Source organism: Ranitomeya variabilis, chromosome 8, assembly GCF_051348905.1.
Source record: "Ranitomeya variabilis isolate aRanVar5 chromosome 8, aRanVar5.hap1, whole genome shotgun sequence".
Taxonomy (NCBI): Eukaryota; Metazoa; Chordata; class Amphibia; order Anura; family Dendrobatidae; genus Ranitomeya; species Ranitomeya variabilis.
The window spans coordinates 180263972-180282711 of NC_135239.1; the positions used below are offsets into that span (position 1 = coordinate 180263972).

General features: G+C 45.5%; 1 long non-coding RNA gene across 1 annotated transcript in view; it reads right to left on the reverse strand.

The window, feature by feature from the left end:
- Nucleotides 1-16733, reverse strand: part of LOC143788107 (uncharacterized) — a 105489-nt gene extending 88756 nt beyond the window's left edge. Inside the window, exon 1 of the long non-coding RNA XR_013218560.1 lies at nt 16580-16733. This is a non-coding gene — a long non-coding RNA (uncharacterized LOC143788107). The remainder of the gene's footprint in view (nt 1-16579) is intronic.
- Between the last annotated feature and the right edge of the window lie 2007 nt (nt 16734-18740).

Below are 18740 nucleotides of genomic sequence, written 5' to 3' on the forward strand. Positions count from 1 at the left end.
TCAGGATAAATACTGGTAAAAACAGGGAAGACACATAAAGAGGAAAAAAATACTACAATGGAGGCTGTAATCCAAAAAGCATATACTAAAATAGTAATAAAAACATGTAGATAGCCAAAGGGACACCCTTGTTCTCTTGATATAGCATATGGCGAAATATGCGTTGGGACGTGACACACACTTTGTGGGGATTTGTCATTTATTTAGTTATTCCCATGCTGTTGGCTATACTTATGTATTTTTATTACTGTATTGGTGACTCACTTGTAGCGAGTTCTTTGTTTTTTTGTGTCTTTGCTGTTTTTATTTGAAATGTAATTGAATATACTATTCACCCTGCTCATGTAGTGCTGGGCTCTGTAGCCAATAAATATTTATCTATACAAAGAATCAAATAAAAAAGTCAAGAATAGCGTGCTGTACATTAACCACCACTAGATGTCACTACATACTTATAAATTATTATGACTGTTCTGGCGACTCAGTAAAACTTTATTGCCTATATCAATGGACCATGTACATAATGATGGAGGTCGTTGACTAAATCAGATTAAAGAACATCCATTTCTGAAGTGATACATTACATTTTTAGCTTTAACTTTTTCAAACAAAAATAAATGTTTTGCGCTTTTGTCTTTTCCTTCCCTTCAAGGACGGCTTTGTAGATTATAGCAAAGAGCAATGCTGTGTGAGTGACACTAAAGAGGAGTGCTCTGTGGGTGACACCAAGAAGGAGCTCTGTGTGATGGACAGTAATTAGAAGTGGTCTGTAAATGACACCCATGAGAAGTGCTCTTTAACCCCTTAACCCCCGGAGCTTTTTTCGGTTTTGCGTTTTCGTTTTTCGCTCCCTTTCTTCCCAGAGCCATAACTTTTTTTTTTTTTCTGTCAATATGGCCATGTGAGGGCTTGTTGTTTGCGGGTTGCGAGTTGTACATTTAAACGACACCATTGGTTTTACCATGTCGCGTATTAGAAAACGGGAAAAAAATTCCAAGTGCAGTGAAATTGCAAAAAAATTGCAATCACACAATTGTTTTTTGTTTGGCTTTTTTGCTAGGTTCACTAAATGCTAAAACTGACCTGCCCATTATGATTCTCCAGGTGATTACGAGTTCATAGACACCAAACATGTCTAGGTTATTTTTTATCTAAGTGGTGAAAGACAATTCCCAAAAAAATGCGTGCCATTTTCTGAGACCAGTAGGATTTCTATGTTTCGTTATCTCGGGTCGGGTTAGGGCTTATTTTTTGCATGCCGAGCTGATGTTATTAATTATACCATTTTGGTGCAGAAATTATCTTTTGATCGCCCGTTATTGTATTTTAATGCAAGGTCGCGGTGACCAAAAAAGCGTAATTCTGGGATTTTGACTTTTTTCTCGCTACGCCGTTTAGCAATCAGGTTAATCCTTTTTCTTATTGATAGATTGGGCGATTCTCAACGCGGCCATGCCAAATATGTGTAGGTTTGATTTTATTTTTATTGTGTTATTTTGATTGGGGGGAAAGGGGGGTGGTTTGATCTTTTATATTTTTTTATTTTTTTTATATTTTTTAAAACTTTTTTTTTAACTTTTGGCATGCTTCAATAGCCTCCATAGGAGGCTAGAAGCTGCCATAGCCCAATCGGCTCTGCTACATAGAGGTGATGTTCAGATCGCCTCTATATAGCAGATTTACTGACTTGCTATGAGCGCCGACCACTGGGTGACGCTCACAGCAAGCCTGCACTGACAACCATAAAGGTTTCCAGGAGACCTCGGGTAGTCATGACAACACACCGGTGACCCGGGATCACGTGACGGGAGTCATTGGGGTGCATATTTCCGGCCTGATGACCGGAAGCGCGATTAGTTAATAGCCGCGGTGATTCCACCCGCGGCTATTGCGGGCATATGTCAGCTGTTCAAAACAGCTGACATGTCTCCGGAAAGACGTGGGCTGAACGCCAGAGCCCACATCAAAGGGAGGGAGACTGACATTGGCGTACTATTACGCCCATGTTGGTGAGGGGTTAAGTGACACCAACCAGGAATGCTCATTGATTGATACAAACAAGGAGTGGACTGAGTGACACAATGAGGAGCGCTCACTGACTGACATTAATGAGTAGCGCCAATGAGGAGCACTCAGAGAGACAACAGAGAGGAGTGCTCTCTGTTTCCCACTATCAAGGAGTGTTCCGTGAGTAAAGACAATCTTCTTTACTTTTTGTGAGTAACTTTATGTACAGAAGGCCACGCAGGCTGCTTACAGTAACATGAGCAACATGAGGCCTGGCTTTGTATTTTTTAAAAACGGCTCCTGGGACACTTTAAAAAAAAAAAATGCACACCTCTGATTCCAAAACCAAAAAAAACATGTAAGATGAAGTTGTTAATGTACCTGGAATGAAAAGTAGTAGGCAGGGGCGCACCTATCATGAGGCAAGTTCAGCACTTTGTATCATCCAGGAGTTGTCCCTGAAAGACAGGGGGCGGCAGAGCGGCGGTCAGAACACGTGATGCCGACTCTCCATAATCCCTGACATTTGCTGACAGTGACACTAGTGCGGTGCGCGCCCATCCCACAACCTAATGTCATCCCCACACAGAGTTTGTCCGGAGCGGAAGGTGACTGTAAGGCCACTTTCACACTCTCAGTATTTGGCCAGTATTTTACCTCAGTATTTGTAAGCCAAAATCAGGAGTGGAACAATCAGAGGAAAAATATAATAGAAACAAGTCACCACTTCTGTATTTATCACCCACTCCTGGTTTTGGCTTACTAATGCTGAGGTAAAATACTGACCAAATACTGAACGTGTGAACGTGGCCTAAGGGTGCTGGCTGGGACTCGCAGAGCAGTAGAGTAAGTAAACATGATCTCCCACCCGCCCACGCGCTGCCTGCTGCAGGGCTCCCTCACTCAGGGGTCTGCAGGGCTGTGTTGTGTCTGTGTGTGGGCAGAGTCTGCCTTTGAAGTTCTGTTACCTGAGCACTATATGGTCACTTCCCTCCTTCCCCACCCCCACTCCACCAAACTGCCTCCCTCATGGACTCATCTTAGGTGATATTCTTCTCATTCCTCTGCAGTCCTTACATGGAGATACAGACCCCGCAGGTCCCACCACAGGAGACGTATACACAGCGCAGAGCTGAGATACACGACGAATACCGCGCACAACTGAGATATATGATGGATACACTGTACACAGCGCAGAGCTGAGATACACGATGTATACACTGTACACCGCGCTGCCCTGAGATACACGATGGATACAGCGCAGAGCTGAGATACACGATGGATTCAGCGCAGCACTGAGATACATGAAGGATACAGCGCAGAACTGAGATACACGATGTATACACTGTACACAGCTCTGCCCTGAGATACACGATGGATACAGCGCAGAACTGAGATACATGATGGATACAGCGCAGCACTGAGATACATGACAGATGCAGCACAGAACTGAGCTACACAATGGATACAGCGCAGTACTGAGATACATGACGGATATGGCGCAGAGCTGAGATACACGATGTATACACTGTACACAGTGCTGCGCTCAGATACACGACGGATACAGCGCAGAGCTGAGATACAGGACTATACAGTACAGAGCTGAGATACACGACGTATACACCGTACACAACGCAGTGCTGAGATACACTATGTATACACCGTACACAGCGCAGCACTGAGATACACTACTGATACAAGCGCAGCGCTGAGATACACGATGTATACACCAAACACAGCACAGAGCTGAGATACACGACGGATACAGCACAGAGCTGAGATGCACGATTTATACACCGAACACAGCACAGAGCTGAGATATACGACGGATACAGCACAGAGTTGAGATGCACGATGTATACACCGTACACAATGCAGTGCTGAGATACACGACGTATACACCGTACACAGCGCAGTGCTGAGTTACACGACGGATACAGCGCAGTGCTGAGATACAGGACTAAACAGTACAGAGCTGAGATACACAATGTATACACCGTACACAACGCAGCACTGAGATACACGATGTATACACCGTACACAACGCAGCGCTGAGATACACGATGTATACACCGTACACAACGCAGCGCTGAGATACACGATGTATACACCGTACACAACGCAGCGCTGAGATACACGATGTATACACCGTACACAACGCAGCGCTGAGATACATGACAAATGCAACATGCTCTCTTTGATCTGAGCTCTGCCCTTGCAGGTTAGTGTCCACTATAAGTTTTTGTATTTCTCTCGATCTGATACCCATAGGAGGTCCTTGGCCGATAACTTGGCATCCAGGGGGCGCAGTCCTCCTAACCTTTCATTACATCTCAGGAGATTTGCCATCAAACAAATGTTTGGAGTCCAAGGCAGAAAAAAATACATAAAATCTGCTCCATGGAAAAAAACTAAACTTTGACACAATTCATTAGCTCCGCACTCACTGTAACTCCTCACAGATGTGATCAGCGTCGCCTGTAATTGTAAAATGTACACGGCACAAGGAGAGAGACAGCAGCAGAAAGAAAGGGAACGACACAGACAGAAGGAAGGAGAGAGCAAAGATAGCGAAAGATAAGAGGAAGTAGAAAAAGGAAAATAGAGACAGGAAATAAGATCAAGGAAGAAAACAAGGAAAGATAGAAGGAATAAGAAAGGCAAGAAAAGAAATGGAAAAGACAAAGGAGAGAAAGCATGGAAGGAGAAAATTAAAGAAAGATAATTAAATGGAAAGACAATAAGAAAGGAGGAAGAAAAAAAATGAAGGAACAAAAAGAAAGAAAGATGGAGATAAACATAAACCACATAAGATAAACATGAAAAATGGAAGAAGAAAGAAGGTAAAAAGAAAAGACAAAACAGCAAGGGGAAAAACCATGAGAAAAGGGAGCAATGTGAGAATGAGAAAAGAAAGAGAAAGGACATAAAAAGAAAAAGGGGAAAACATAAGAAAACAAGGAAGGAAAGAAATAAGGGGCAGAAAATCAAAACAAGCAGAGGAAGAAAGGAGGAAAAAGAAGAAAAACAGAAGGAAAGAAATGAAAGAAGGAATAATGCTGTAAAAGAAACAAATAAAATTAAGAAGCCGAAGATAAAGAAAAGACGAAGCAGATAAAATGGAGTGTGCAAAGAAGAATCAGAAGAATGACGGAGATGAGGAGAAACCGTGAATAAAGAAGGAGAAGGAGGATAAAGAATCAAGCGGGAGACTGCTACAAAGAAACAAGAAACAGAGTAAGAAGAAGATTGGAGGAGACGTCAGACTGAGACACCTGAAGCTCTGACATCTTCCACCCCCCATCACTGACTGACTTGTGATAGTGGTCACAGGACCCTGGGGAGCCTCAGGCTGGGGGCCCGCGCAGGACTGCTGACTGCCAGGTCTCACCAGGTGTGTGGTCCACCAGGGAGGCCACCTGGAGATCCTCTGCTCTGGTGTAAGCCATTATCTGGTCACCACTTCTGCTATATTCAGGTGGGCCTATATATCAGGGAGCAGGTGAAGATACGGGGGGTCCCTTCCGACAGTGACCGGAGGTCTCTGCATCTTCTCCTGATAGTGAAGGGTTAATGGAGGACACGCAGTGACATCATCATCCGCCAATACCGAGCAGCGCTGAATTATTTATCTCCCATTACAGCGAGCACCGTGAACGTCTGATTGTTCTTTAATTTTAGCAGAAGTGAAATTATTTTCATAATCTCCATCTGAGAGTGTCGGAGAGCGGATTGCTCGCCCACCAGGGTCCAGTAATGGGAGAGAGTAGGTATCGGCAGAGAACTGCAATCCAGAGCACAGACACATCACTGCGAATTACAGCCTGTATGCTCACATCCAGAACCGAGGACTGCGGGGTCTCTGCGCTCCAGAAATGGGGCACCGCCATGTTAGAAATACAAGACACTTACTGATATTCTTCACCAATCTCCACCCGGCAGCTCAACCAACAGCTTGTGCTGACACAGGAGGCAGCATCCTATCATCAGAAGACCAGAGCAATGTGGGGCTGGCTGACCTCGCATTTCAGTACCCAGGCCAGGCCCCTTCTCTGTGCGTGCACGGGCCGTGATGGTGATAAGAGACAGATCCCCACTCACTTCAATGGAAGCCAGGTGGAGGCAGAACTTGGGCATTTCAGGAGGTTTTCTCCTCCATTCACATCTAAAGCTGTTTAGAACATGGGCGTACCCACCATGGGGCAGGGAGGGACAGCTGCCCCACCTAGAAGCAGGGGTGCGCCGTGCACCTTTAATGATGAGGCCTGGCCACCTGTTTTTAATGCTGCCAGCCCTTTAAATCTTCAGGTACGGCGTCTTTACAGGTGCGCGCATCAGTGAGTCAGTGGCCCGGGTGCCCTGCACAGAGGGTTTAAGAACGCCTGATGTTGAACATCAGGACATTCTTTATTTTCGGAGAGAGAGCGCTCAGCTCTCCCCCTCTCCTACCCCTGGCTGAAGCGCGCCTCTGAACGTATCCGGATCTGGTCTCAGGCATCCAGAGGAGCTCCTGGTACCCGCGCTCTCCTGAGGCAATCGCTACCAGTGTGGGGGAACTGTATATGAGATGGGAACCCTATGGGGGGGCTGTATATGTGTTTGTGGAGGGGCGTCGTTTTGAAATTCGCCTCAGGCAGCAGTGTGGCTAGGTTCACCCCTGCTACGTAGTATGGTATGGCTGCTACACATTATGCCACCCCACATCGTAACCCTGGGAATAGGACTGCTGTGATTGATCCTCGTGAAGGCCTCTTCATGGCATTGCCCTCATAGTTTCAGAGCAATCTCTGGTTATCATTTCTCCAAGACAACTAGGATAGAGCTCCATTCCAGCCCCCATTGCCATCTTGCTCTGCAGTATAATAGCCTTTGAGAGGTCAATAAAACACCTGTAACTGAACATCTGGCTAGTAGACTAATATCATCAAAACTCCTTCTGATGGTTTGTGTAGACACTGATGCCCCAGGCTTGGTATCCAATTTCATTTTCAGTACAGAATGGATCACTATGGGTCATTTTTTTATTCTGACAATCCTTTTGTGCACTTCTTGTTGTCATTCCAGTTCATTGTTTTCCCAACCACTGGGACACATCACAATGAACGATGCTGACGTCTCCACCTATGCACGTTGCGATTTGCTGGAGTAATAAATGAAGGTCTCTTAGTTTAAGAATTCTGTCCTTCTCAGTTTGCGATGAGTGGTGATAATAGGCACAGGAGGGATCACACAATCATTTCACAAGACTTGATCTGATTTTTGAGGTTTTGTTTGCTAAATGTGTTTTGCTTTCAATCTGGCTTGTATAATGCCCCTCCCAGGTGACACAGTTTAGATCTAGGTGTTGAAAATGTGATACTTTGCAGATCTTAACAACATGCACTACTTCAACTTGCATAACATTATGGGAAGTTCTTCATATTGCAATTTCAATATTGAGCAAAGTATATATGATCTGTGCCAACTTCCTCATGGATTATGCATTAGGCCTCCTTCACATGTTCATAATTGCAGTACGTGTGCAATCCGTTTTTTACCAATGATGCCACACATATCCATTATAACCTATCCTGCTGTGCACATGTCCCTGTTTTAACACGGAACTTGTGCCCGTGTAAGCCACATGGAGACATGTCTATTTTTTACCAACAGCATGGATGACAAGAGCCAAAGCAAGTCTATGGGTCCATGTAAAACACATACAGCACACAGATGGCATCCGTGTGCCATACATGTTTAACATAGCAAAGTATAGGAGAAGCTTTGTAATTTCCTTTTCTTTTGCCATACCAGAAAAACACTGATGGCACACTGATCCAAAACACTGATGACACCGGTACTAGTTCTCCCTGTACTGGTTTTATACGGATGTGTCAAGGGCGCCTTAGAAAGTTTGCAGCAAATATAGATTAATACCATGAAAAATATGGCACCTTCTTAGCATAACAACCCACAGGAACATGATTGAAGATTGTAAAGTCTCCACTCAGTCGACAGCACTTGCGGTATGCACGGGAGCAATTTCTTAGACAATGTGCAGGCAGGCTTATTCAAACTTCATAAACCATGCAGGAAATAAATCATAATGGGTGCTTGGGTGTAAGAAAAACAAAAATAGTCCAAGTACATTGCAACACAAGAATTGGCCTGGCTTGGCCAGACAGCGTAAGATCCAGCACAAAAACAGGAGGACTTCTCACCTCCACTCTCAGCTACTGAATGAAACAACTTGTCTCCTTTACCATGATCTGGGGTGGGGATAGGTGAGCAGCCTGTCCCACCCATTTCTCTGCTCATAAACCCAGCACTTGACAAGCCCTATTAACTCTCTCAGCACTGTACTCAATTAAGCCAATTTTCCAGGCTTACATCACCAAGATTATCAACTTCGATGACACATATCTCCCCTAGAGGACCTGTCCGGAGACCATCTTACATATCCCACCCACTGTTAGGTGTTGAGTTCCCGCCTCTGCACAGAGGGAATCTCGAACCATCTCTGCTGCAGTCTCCCATTCTTCTCCAGCCGCAGTGGAGTCTGCTCAGCAGAGACGTCGGTCCCAGCGTCTAGCTCAGGCTGATACTGGATGACTGGTTACTACTGCCCTTCCAGGCTCTGTCCTTTTAGTCAGCAATGTTCAGCAGCGAGCAGGTCTTTCTGAGACTAAGTCCTATTTTTCACATATTGAGCATGCCCATGGGACATCCTCCCATTGGAGGTCGGGGGTCACATGCTCAGGTCCTGTTGCGGCTCCTATTGGTCCATCTGGAAGGTCTTGTAGTACTGCCGCTATAAAAGGTTTGCATGGCCGCTCGGCCATGCGCTAGTGTACACTTGTGAACGTGTGTGTGTGTTGATGAGAGAAAGGTGCTCTTTAATTATCCCCTCTCTTGTGTTTGACTGCTCTTGAAATGTGGATGATTGCTATCTAGCGCCCGACTTGTTATCAGCACTAGAACACACGAAACAGCGCCTATTTGCTGTGACTGCCAGTGCGGCGCCGTGTGCTATCACAGTGCTTTCCTAACCCAAGTCTGGGTGGTTAGTGGCGTCTGCCAGTGAGGCACCGCACTCTCGTGCATCTTAATTACCCCAGTTGCGGTGTCGAGCGCAAGAGGTCTAGTTGTACTCTATCCCGAGTCTTGGGGTAGAGTTCTGTGACTCCTTGCTTGCGCTCTTTGTGGGGTACCGCGGCCCTGTGACACAACAGCGTTTGCTTTCTTCATACTGGGTGAAGTTAACCCATGTGTGAATCCGTATTATACCGCCATATAGTCCGTCATTACTTAGCAGCAGGTTCCATCTCTGCACGATGGACACCGGGCTGCGAACGCACCTTACACTATCTTTCTAATTATTTGGTGCGTTCCGCTAGCCCTAACACCTGCCTTGACAACTTCTGCCAACAAACAATGTTCCCTTGACAGGGCATCCTCATTCCCATTTAGCCTCCCAGGTTTATGTTCTGCATGGAAACTAAAGTCCTGAGGTGCCAGGAACCATCTGAGGACTCTCAATTCTAAATATTTTTCTATCTACTGACTAACACGGTACACAGATATATATCTTTCCAGGAACCATCTGGTCACTCTGGCATTGTTCCTCTTCTTCTCCCTCATTCACCTCAGCTGGACATGGTCTGAAACTAACTTGAACTTTCTGCCTAAGAGACAGGAACTTAGAGTGTCCATCACCCACTTGATGACTAAACATTCCTTCTCCACTATGGAGTAGTTTTTCTTGCAGGAAGCCAACTTCCAACTTGGGCACATTATCGGTTGCTCTTCCCTGTTCATCTCTTGAGACTAGATCGCTGCCAGGCCAATATTGATGTATCAGTCTGTACCACAAACTCTTTGGAGAAGTGCCACCAGAAAGGCCGTCTCAGCTTCTGGAGACCACCTAGTTATAGCCAATTTTGTTACTTTAAGGAGGTCCATCACAATGGCTGCTTTGTGGCGAAGTTAGGGATAAACCATCAGTAGTAGCCCATGATTCTTAGGAACACTCTGATATCCTTCTTTGAGAGAGGTTCTGGCCAACTCTGGATCACGTCAACTTTATTAGAGGCTTAATTTTGCACCTGCCCACAACGAAACCAAACTATTTGGCTTCCTCCATTTCCATGGCATAGTTCTTCGGGTTGATGGAAAACCCTGCCTTCCTTAGAGCATCAAGTATCACCTGAACTTTACTCAAATTACTTCCCCAATCAAAGCTGAAGATTAGTGATGAGCGAATATACTCGTTGCTCGGGTTTTCCCGAGCACGCTCGGGTGACCTCCGAGTATTTGTTAGTGCTCGGAGATTAAGTTTTTATCACCTCAGCTGAATGATTTACATTACGGCTACTAGCCAGGCTGAGTACATGTGAGGGTTGCCTGGTTGCTAGGGAATCCCCACATGTAATCAAGCTGGCTAATAGCTGTAAATCATTCAGCTGCCACGATGAAAACTTAATCTCCGAACACTTAACAAATACTGTTAGTGTTAGCTCGGGAAAACCCAAACAACGAGTACACTCGCTCATCACTACTGAAGATCACAATGTCATCAAGGTAGGCCATGGCGTACTTCTTGTGGAGAGCTAGGATCCAGTCCATGGCTCTCTGGAAAGTGACCGGAGCTCCTTGCAAGCCAAATGACATCCTTGTGTAGTTGAAACATCCATCTGGTGTTGAGAAAGCCATCTTGCCCTTGGTGTCTTTGGATAGGAGATACCCTTTTATGAGGTCAAGGGCAGTAATGTACTGTGCTGACCCCAGCCTTTCAGTCAGTTCATCAACACAGGAATTGGATACATATCAAACTTTTTTAAAGAGCACCTCTCAGCGGACTTGAGGGATCCTATATGCCTTTAAGTTTATCTGAACACGAGACACCGTGAGAACCTCATGCTCTATGACATGAGTACAACCTGGTAATTCTGAGAACAGGTCTCTGTTCCAATGTAGCAGTTCTCGGCACTGCTCCTTTTGGCATGTGATAAAGTCTCTGCCACCTTGACATCTTCCATGTTGTCTTCTAACTTCACAAGCAAACAAGGGGCTTACATGGGCTCCCTGTCTTGTCACAGCTTGGTCAGGTTAACATGGTACACCTGGTAGGGCATCTTTCTTCCTGGTTTGTGGATTTTATAGTTGACCTCGCCAATGTTTTCAACCACTTCATACGGGCCCTCCCACTTGACCAGAAATTTGCTCCCCATCATGGGTACCAGCACCAGTACTCTATTGCTGGGGTTGAAGTGCCTCACCCTCGCCGACCTATTGTACATGTTCCACTGTGCCTCTTGAACTTTGGGGAGGTGCTCTTTCACAATGGGCATCAACTCTACAATGCTTTGTTGCATCTGGGCTACCTGTTTGATTACACTCCTGTAGGATGTAGAATCTGCTTCCCAGGTCTCCTTCGCAACATCCAGAAGTCCACGTGGGGTGTCGACGATACAACAATTCAAAAGGGGTGAAACCAATAGAGGCCTGTGGGACTTCTCTGATGGAGAAGAACAGGTATGGCAGTAGACTGTCTCAGTCTAGGCCATCCTTCTCTAAGACCTTCTTAAGCATGGCCTTCAAGGATTTATTAAACATTAACACAACACGATCCATCTGTGGATGGTACACAGAAGTCCTGAGTTGTGTAATTTGCAGGGTTTTGCTCAATTATCTCATCACCTTCGAACATGAATGGATTTCCCTGGTCCTTTAGGATCTCCTTAGTCAACCCTGTTTTGGAAAATATATGGACCAGCTCCTAAGCTATACACTTATCGGAGGAGTTTCATAGTGGAACAGCCTCCAGGTACAGTGTAGCAGAGTCCAGGACCACAAGGATACTGATACCCTCTGGCGGACTTGACCTTGGGGCCCATGAAATCCATGGCTATGCGATTAAATGGGACCTCAATGATGGGCACTGGCTCTAAGGGACTATGGAAGTGAGCCAACAGGGAGGTCAACCGGCAGGTGGTGCAGGACCTACAATAATTCATGCTTTCTCTGTGACAACCGGCCAGTAGAACTTTTGTTGGATCTTTTCCTGGGTTTTGTCTACCTCCAGAAGACCACGTAACACATGAGTATGGGTCATGTCTAAGGCCTTGTAGGGCACTAGCACCAGCAACTGCTCTATTACTTCACCCTTCTGCTTGGTGACACAGTATAGTAACTCCACATTTACAGAAAAATATGAGTATTGGGTGTCGGCCCCTGACTCTTAAGCAACTCCATTAACTACAGTCACATTGTCATGTCCAAAAAGAAAAGAATGTCCAGCTCCACCGAATCCGTAAAAAAGAGTTTTCTTTATTCACATACTATTGAGCATAGAGGATACAGACTTCAGCACAAGCCATATGGGCAAGAATCTAATTGAGATTCTTAGTATGTGAATAAAGAAAACTCTTTTTTACAGATTCGGTGGAGCTGGACATTCTTTTCTTTTTGGACTCTATACGCCTGAACACAGCGGGTCCGTGCTCCCGAGGATTGGTTTATGCATCACGGGTGAGCTGGTTTATATTCCTTCTTTCACATTGTCATGTACCTCTTAAAGAGGCAAGTTCCTGATTTGGGCAGTTCCAAAGTTTCCACAGGAAACTCTCAGCTCTAGGACGTTGACCTCAGTGGATACTGCCTCATCCTCATAGCACACAAAAGGGAAACCTTTCAGCTGCAGCCAGTGACCAGGTTTCTTTAGGAGTGACCTGGCTGTTGTCTAAGCAACCAAATAACCCTGCTTATCTCCAGAAGTCCCAGAATAAAGCAAAGTACTGCCCTATTATTATAGGGTGTAATAGGTCCTGGACGACTCCAATTTCATGGGTTTTCGTGCCAGAATTTGTGTTTATGACCACACAAACCACAGGGTAATTTTTAGTGCCTTCTTGGATACCTCGGATGCCCACAACCTTCTCAGAAACCAACCGGTGAGGAAGTGTGACCCTTACTAGGGTTACAAAACTCTATGAGTCCAATAGATCACTTACTGACATCCGACTCACTGAAACTGGTCAGGCCTACGACTCCTAACTGGGTTGATAGTCAGCACTGCAAGCTGACTATGCAAAATATTCGCAGCGCCGTCCTATGCTGTAGTCCATCAGCTCAGTGGTTGTGAGACAATGGGCGACTATGTGGGGCGTGACATCTCCAACAGATGACAGTACAAGATGAATCCCTTGGTAATTACTCAGATGCCACCCTTGACCCTTGGAAGCCCACCAGATGAGGCTTTAGCCCCTTCTACTAGGTGTCAGACCCCTTTTTGGAACCCCAGTATGGTGATGATAAGGTCCATTTGCAGCGCCCCAGAGTCCTGGTCGTTGCAGTAGTGTCGCTCTTCCACCAGGGGGAGTGATATTACGTCTGATGGTACTAAAGGAGTTCACCTGACCAGGTATCACAAGTCACACACTACACTTCACACTCCAGTCCACCAGGGGGAGCCTTGCTTCTATCTATTAGGGCACTCTTCACACATGGGTAAAACTGGTGGGTTGGATAGGAAGTCAGTCAGAAGCTGCCTGGGTGAGACCCACAGAGAGGACCTGTCAGGCAGACAGGGGGGAAAGGAGGAACATCTGAGCTGCAGACAGAGGGTCCCTGTCAGGGGTGGGATCCTGACAGAGGCCAAGCACGAGATAGAAAGTTACGGAGCTGCGCCTGCACCCATTGCGGCAGCATCCTAAGAAAGGACAAGAAAGGAATTGTATTGTGGAGAGTGAGAAACGAAGTCACAGCACAAGGAGATAACACCGGGAGGAGTTCTGCCCCAGGATCGGCAGCCTCCTTCTGAGGCGCGTAGCCGGTGGCCGGAACACCGAGGGAGTAATTGACTCTACGCATTACTTCAGAGACTGGCAGGACAGTCAATTCCAAGTTGGTTGCCCGACCTTACTACCTAAGAAGACACGGAGGCAAATTGTGGGAGAGGGGCGTCTCTAGGGTCCCTATAAATAAGCTCCAGGCCTACCCCGTCATACGGGTTGTCCTATCCATACCATCTGGGGGACAGAGAGAGAGAACATCAGAAACATCCACGAAAGTTGTGAGGACTATCCCGTGGTGCTCAGCAGGGAGGTACTACAACACACAGGCACTAGTAGGAAGGCTACTGATTTCCACCTGGATAAGGGAACTCTGGATGTGCCTTCGGACCGGCCGGACTCTGCCAGCCCTGTGAACGGTACTCTGGACTGTGGACGCTGAAGTCTTCAGTAAAAGTTAAAGAGACTGCAACCTTGTGTCCTCGTTATTTACCGCGCCCTACACCATCATCATCTACACTCCTGGGAAGCCCTGGGGATACACTTCACCTGTGGGAAGGTACACCACCTAGCTGCCATAACATCACCCCAGTGGTCCCCTAAGCAGCGTCGGTCACTCTGACCGAATACCACAGGTGGCGTCACGAACACCGTACAAACTTCACCTTTAATTGGACGTCCCTCAAAAGGGCTACGGACCGGGTTGGGCCACCGTGACATCCCCCGAACCGAAGGACCCGGTACCGAGTACCCCATTGCCCTTGCATGGGGGCGCTCCACATTGACTCCCCAAGGGACTCTCGACTGCTTGGTACCTTCCTACTGGTCCCATCAGGTCATTAGCACTCTGGGGATCTCACTTGGAAACCTAGCACTGAACTGGTCTTAGTAAGGAGTGTTTGAACCTGTCCATTACTACTCTGTCCACCATCTGCGCAGGAGAAGAAGGTTCAGTTTGGAGCCACTTTTGTATCAGGAGCAGAAGATAGAACATTTGGGACCAGGGAGGCTTATTACCATGGTAGCTGTTGTGAATTAGACCTTTTGGCTCCCTCTTGTGGTCACTAGTGGTATGACTCTGGGATTGTCTTTTTTCTGTTTGGCACTCTCCTGGGTCGTTAGTCCAGGGGTGTCGCTATATTAACTTCCTGGATCCTTAGTCCAGTGCCTGGCATCGTTGTAATCAGATCCTTCTGTTGCTCCTGTCTGCTGGTCCTGGCTCTTGCAAAATTAAGCTAAGTCTTGCTTCTTTGTTTTTTGAGGTACTTGCTTTGCTACTATTTTTGTCCAGCTTGTACTAAATGTGATTTCTGACCTTGCTGGAAGCTCTAGGGGGCTGGTGTTCTCCCCCCGGCCGTTAGACGGTTCGGGGGTTCTTGAATATCCAGCGTGGATATTTTAATAGGGTTTTTGCTGACCATATAAGTCATCTTACTATATTCTGCTATTAGCTAGTGGGCCTCTCTTTGCTAAATACCTAGCTCATTCTTATGTTTGTCTTTTCCTCTTACCTCACCGTTATTATTTGTTGGGGGCTTGTATCCAACTTTTGGGGTCTTTTCTCTGGAGGCAAGAAAGGTCTTTCTTTTCCCTTCTAGGGTTAGTTAGTTCTCCGGCTGGCGCGAGACGTCTAGAACCAACGTAGGCACGTTCCCCGGCTACTTCTATTTGTGGTGCTAGGATTAGATATATGGTCAGCCCAGTTACCACTGCCCTATGAGCTGGTTTTTTGTGTTTGCAGACTTGGTATTGATTCCTGAGACCCTCTGCCATTGGGGTCATAACAGGTAGCCTCACTGGTGTACCTGATATGCCCTGACAGTCAGAGTTACCCCCAGATGCACCAAAATCTCAGTCTTTAGTTTGGTATATTCTTTGGCATCCTGCAGGACCAAGTAAAAGAACACCTTTTGTGGTTCCCCTTTCCAAAATGGCACCAAATCTTCCGCCCGCTGCTCTGCAATCTCTCACGGTCCGCCACCCTCTCAAACAAGGCCAGGAATGCCTCAACATCACCACCTGGAGCCATCTTCTGTAACATCCCCATTATGAATTCCTAGCCTGAGTCTCATCACTTCGGCTTGGTGGCGGTGAAGCTTCTGTGACATTGATGGCCTCTAACAGGAGTGTCATCTGCTGCTGCTGCTTCTGTACTTGTTGCTGCTGCAGCTGGAACTGCAGCATCAATAGTTTATTTGTCTCATGCTGGGCTTTCTGCTGCAGCACATTGGACTGAATCAGCTGCTTTATTAGCTCCTCTATGGTTTCAGACCACCCTTTCATTGCTTCAGCTGCCTTGACCCAGGGCATACAGCAACTAACCATGCTCCTTAGGAATCTTAAGAACAAAGAAAAACACCAAATATAACAGTTCAGTATTATAATGAAATAAGTATTTTTATTAATTATGGTTAATGAGGTAAGGGTGGGAGAAATGATACCAGAAAAAGGACTCACCACAAGGGACAAAAAAGGTTGGAATATGTATCAGCAAAAACAGTACAATTAATGTTGTACAAAATGAATAAAAATGTAAAGAATAATAAAGTGCTTTTATGCTAAATAATCTTTGTTGATATAAATGAATCAGTATACTGCTATAAATGGTATATAAATAAATAGCAATCAAAAGAAGTAGTAAATATGTGCAAATATCAGGAGGGAGGACAATGAAATGGGTAAAGTTCCAAAGGGTTTGTAAGAGGTTAAATAACCACAGCAATCAATAGTATTTGTTAAGTTACAAAGTAAAGATAATAAATATGATGCTGTGAAAGTAAATAAACTCTTCATATGATTACCTGATGCACATGGTGCTTGTCCCTTGGATGCATCCACCCCGACGCGTGTTTCGGCGTCTGCCTTCGTCAGACAAGGTAGGAGCCAGCATAGAAGAGTCTGTCAGGAGACTTAACAAAGGATGACTTCTCGCCTCCACTTTCAGTCACTGAATGAGGCAACTGGTCTACTTTTCATCTGTGGTACCATGCCCCAAGGTGGAAATGTGTAAGTAGCCAGTCCCACCCATATCTCTAACTGCTCATAAACCCGACCCTTGACAGGTCCTATTAACTCTCTCAGTACTATACGTGCTGTAGCCTGCTTTCCCTTGCTTATATCACCAAGGTTATTAATCTTAATGACACATACCTCCCACGAGGACCTTTCCGGTGGCCATACTACAATATGTAAAAATGTCTTCCTCTGTTTATTATGCTTAGGGGTCTGGTGAGACTTTATAGCATGATAAACGACAGCACGGTCACTTCAGACCGATTTTGTTCAGATCAAATAAAATTTGTTGGCTGAATTAAGTGAATCTGCCTGAAATTAATTTTTGGGGAACCACTCTCTATCACTGACTATAATTGATGCTCACCAGCCATGTATGTGCTGGACTCTTTTTCTACTTTTAGTTCTGTTCCATATACCTCACTACTATCTCAAATCCAGAAGGACATGACTGTACGTCGAGGTGGGAGCTGATCAGCGCTTCTTTGACCCTGGAAGTGCCGGAGTGCTCACATCTTCATTTGTATTTGCGTCTTTAAGTTAAGAATACAAATTAGTTCTAGGAACCCTACTTCCGCAAGGAGATGGGTTTAACTATTTTTTTTTTTTTAAGCTGGCTCCATTTCTTTAAGCACCAGCCCTCTGGTGCCAATTGGCAAATACGGCCCTGATTATCAGACTGTCAGGTAGTTTCCACATATATACCAAACCAATTCAGTCCCGCTAAAATAGTAACCCGAAGTTCTACTTTAATTGAATCCTAATATTGTCTGCTATCAGGGAAACTGTCCACAAGGTGGTGCTGTCTGTTAAAGCAAAACAAATGCATGACTACACTGCAAATGTTGGTACTAGACAAGGCACAAAGCAATTCACAGAAAATAAAGAAGCTAAAATCCACCAGCTAATTAGTATTCTGTTTACCGCATTGTTTTTGCATGTTCATAGTATATTGAATATATCTAATTTAATTATTAAATATAGAAAGACTGACGTGAGGTTTGTGTTTCCAGCCAGGTTTATAACACCCGTTTTCAAATATCCTATTATAGGGTACTCAAGTATTCTATCAGGATCCCTCATTGAAAACGTCCATTAGGTAACTGATGAAGCCAGCACATGATAAATAACAGACACCTTATTGATTGCAATAGACACCATGTAATTCCTAGTTTGGTGTTGCTCGATAAGAAATAAACATTGGCTGCCATGTTCTGTGACTCCAGTTTGTGGTCCACTTGCTTTCCTCTCCAATGTGGCAGCTTTAAAGGCTTTGTCCAGTCAAAATTGATAAGTCTGCAGTCACTCAGTTTGACTGCAGACTTATAAATCCCCCCGACACATGCACTGTGCTCTGCGGGGATTCACCAGTTTCTGAGTGGGGACCGAAGGAAATTTATGCGTTATACATACTCCCGTCCAGGGCCTGTCTAGTGGGCGTGGCTTCACTTCATACACTTTTATTGAGCTAGGCCATGCTCCGACTAGTGACGTGGCAGTCCAGTGGACGCAGCCTCGCTCCATACAAGTGTATGGAAGCGAGGCTGTGCCCACTAGCCGGGACTATGTATAACATATACATACTCTCCCAACAAATCATATATGGGTAAAAGCCAATAGTGCTTCTGAATATACTGCTACACTGACTTGTACATCTGTGCACAGTTCACAAAAGAAGGAGCGATTTGTCCATTAGACGTGATGAAAGAATCCGGATGTGGTAGAAAGTGGACGTGCCGTCAAACACCATGATGGGATGCAACGCTGAGAGTGCCCCGTCCATTGGCGTCTCTCAAAAACAAATGTTTGCACTGCCTCAGGGACATCACTGCAAACCTATGGAGATCAGTAGAGACCAAAAAGAGGTTCTAAGCGTTTCAGAAAGAAGCACTTTCCTTCATCAGGAATATCATAGGTTTCGATATTTTCTCCTTTTATGGCAGTACGAGG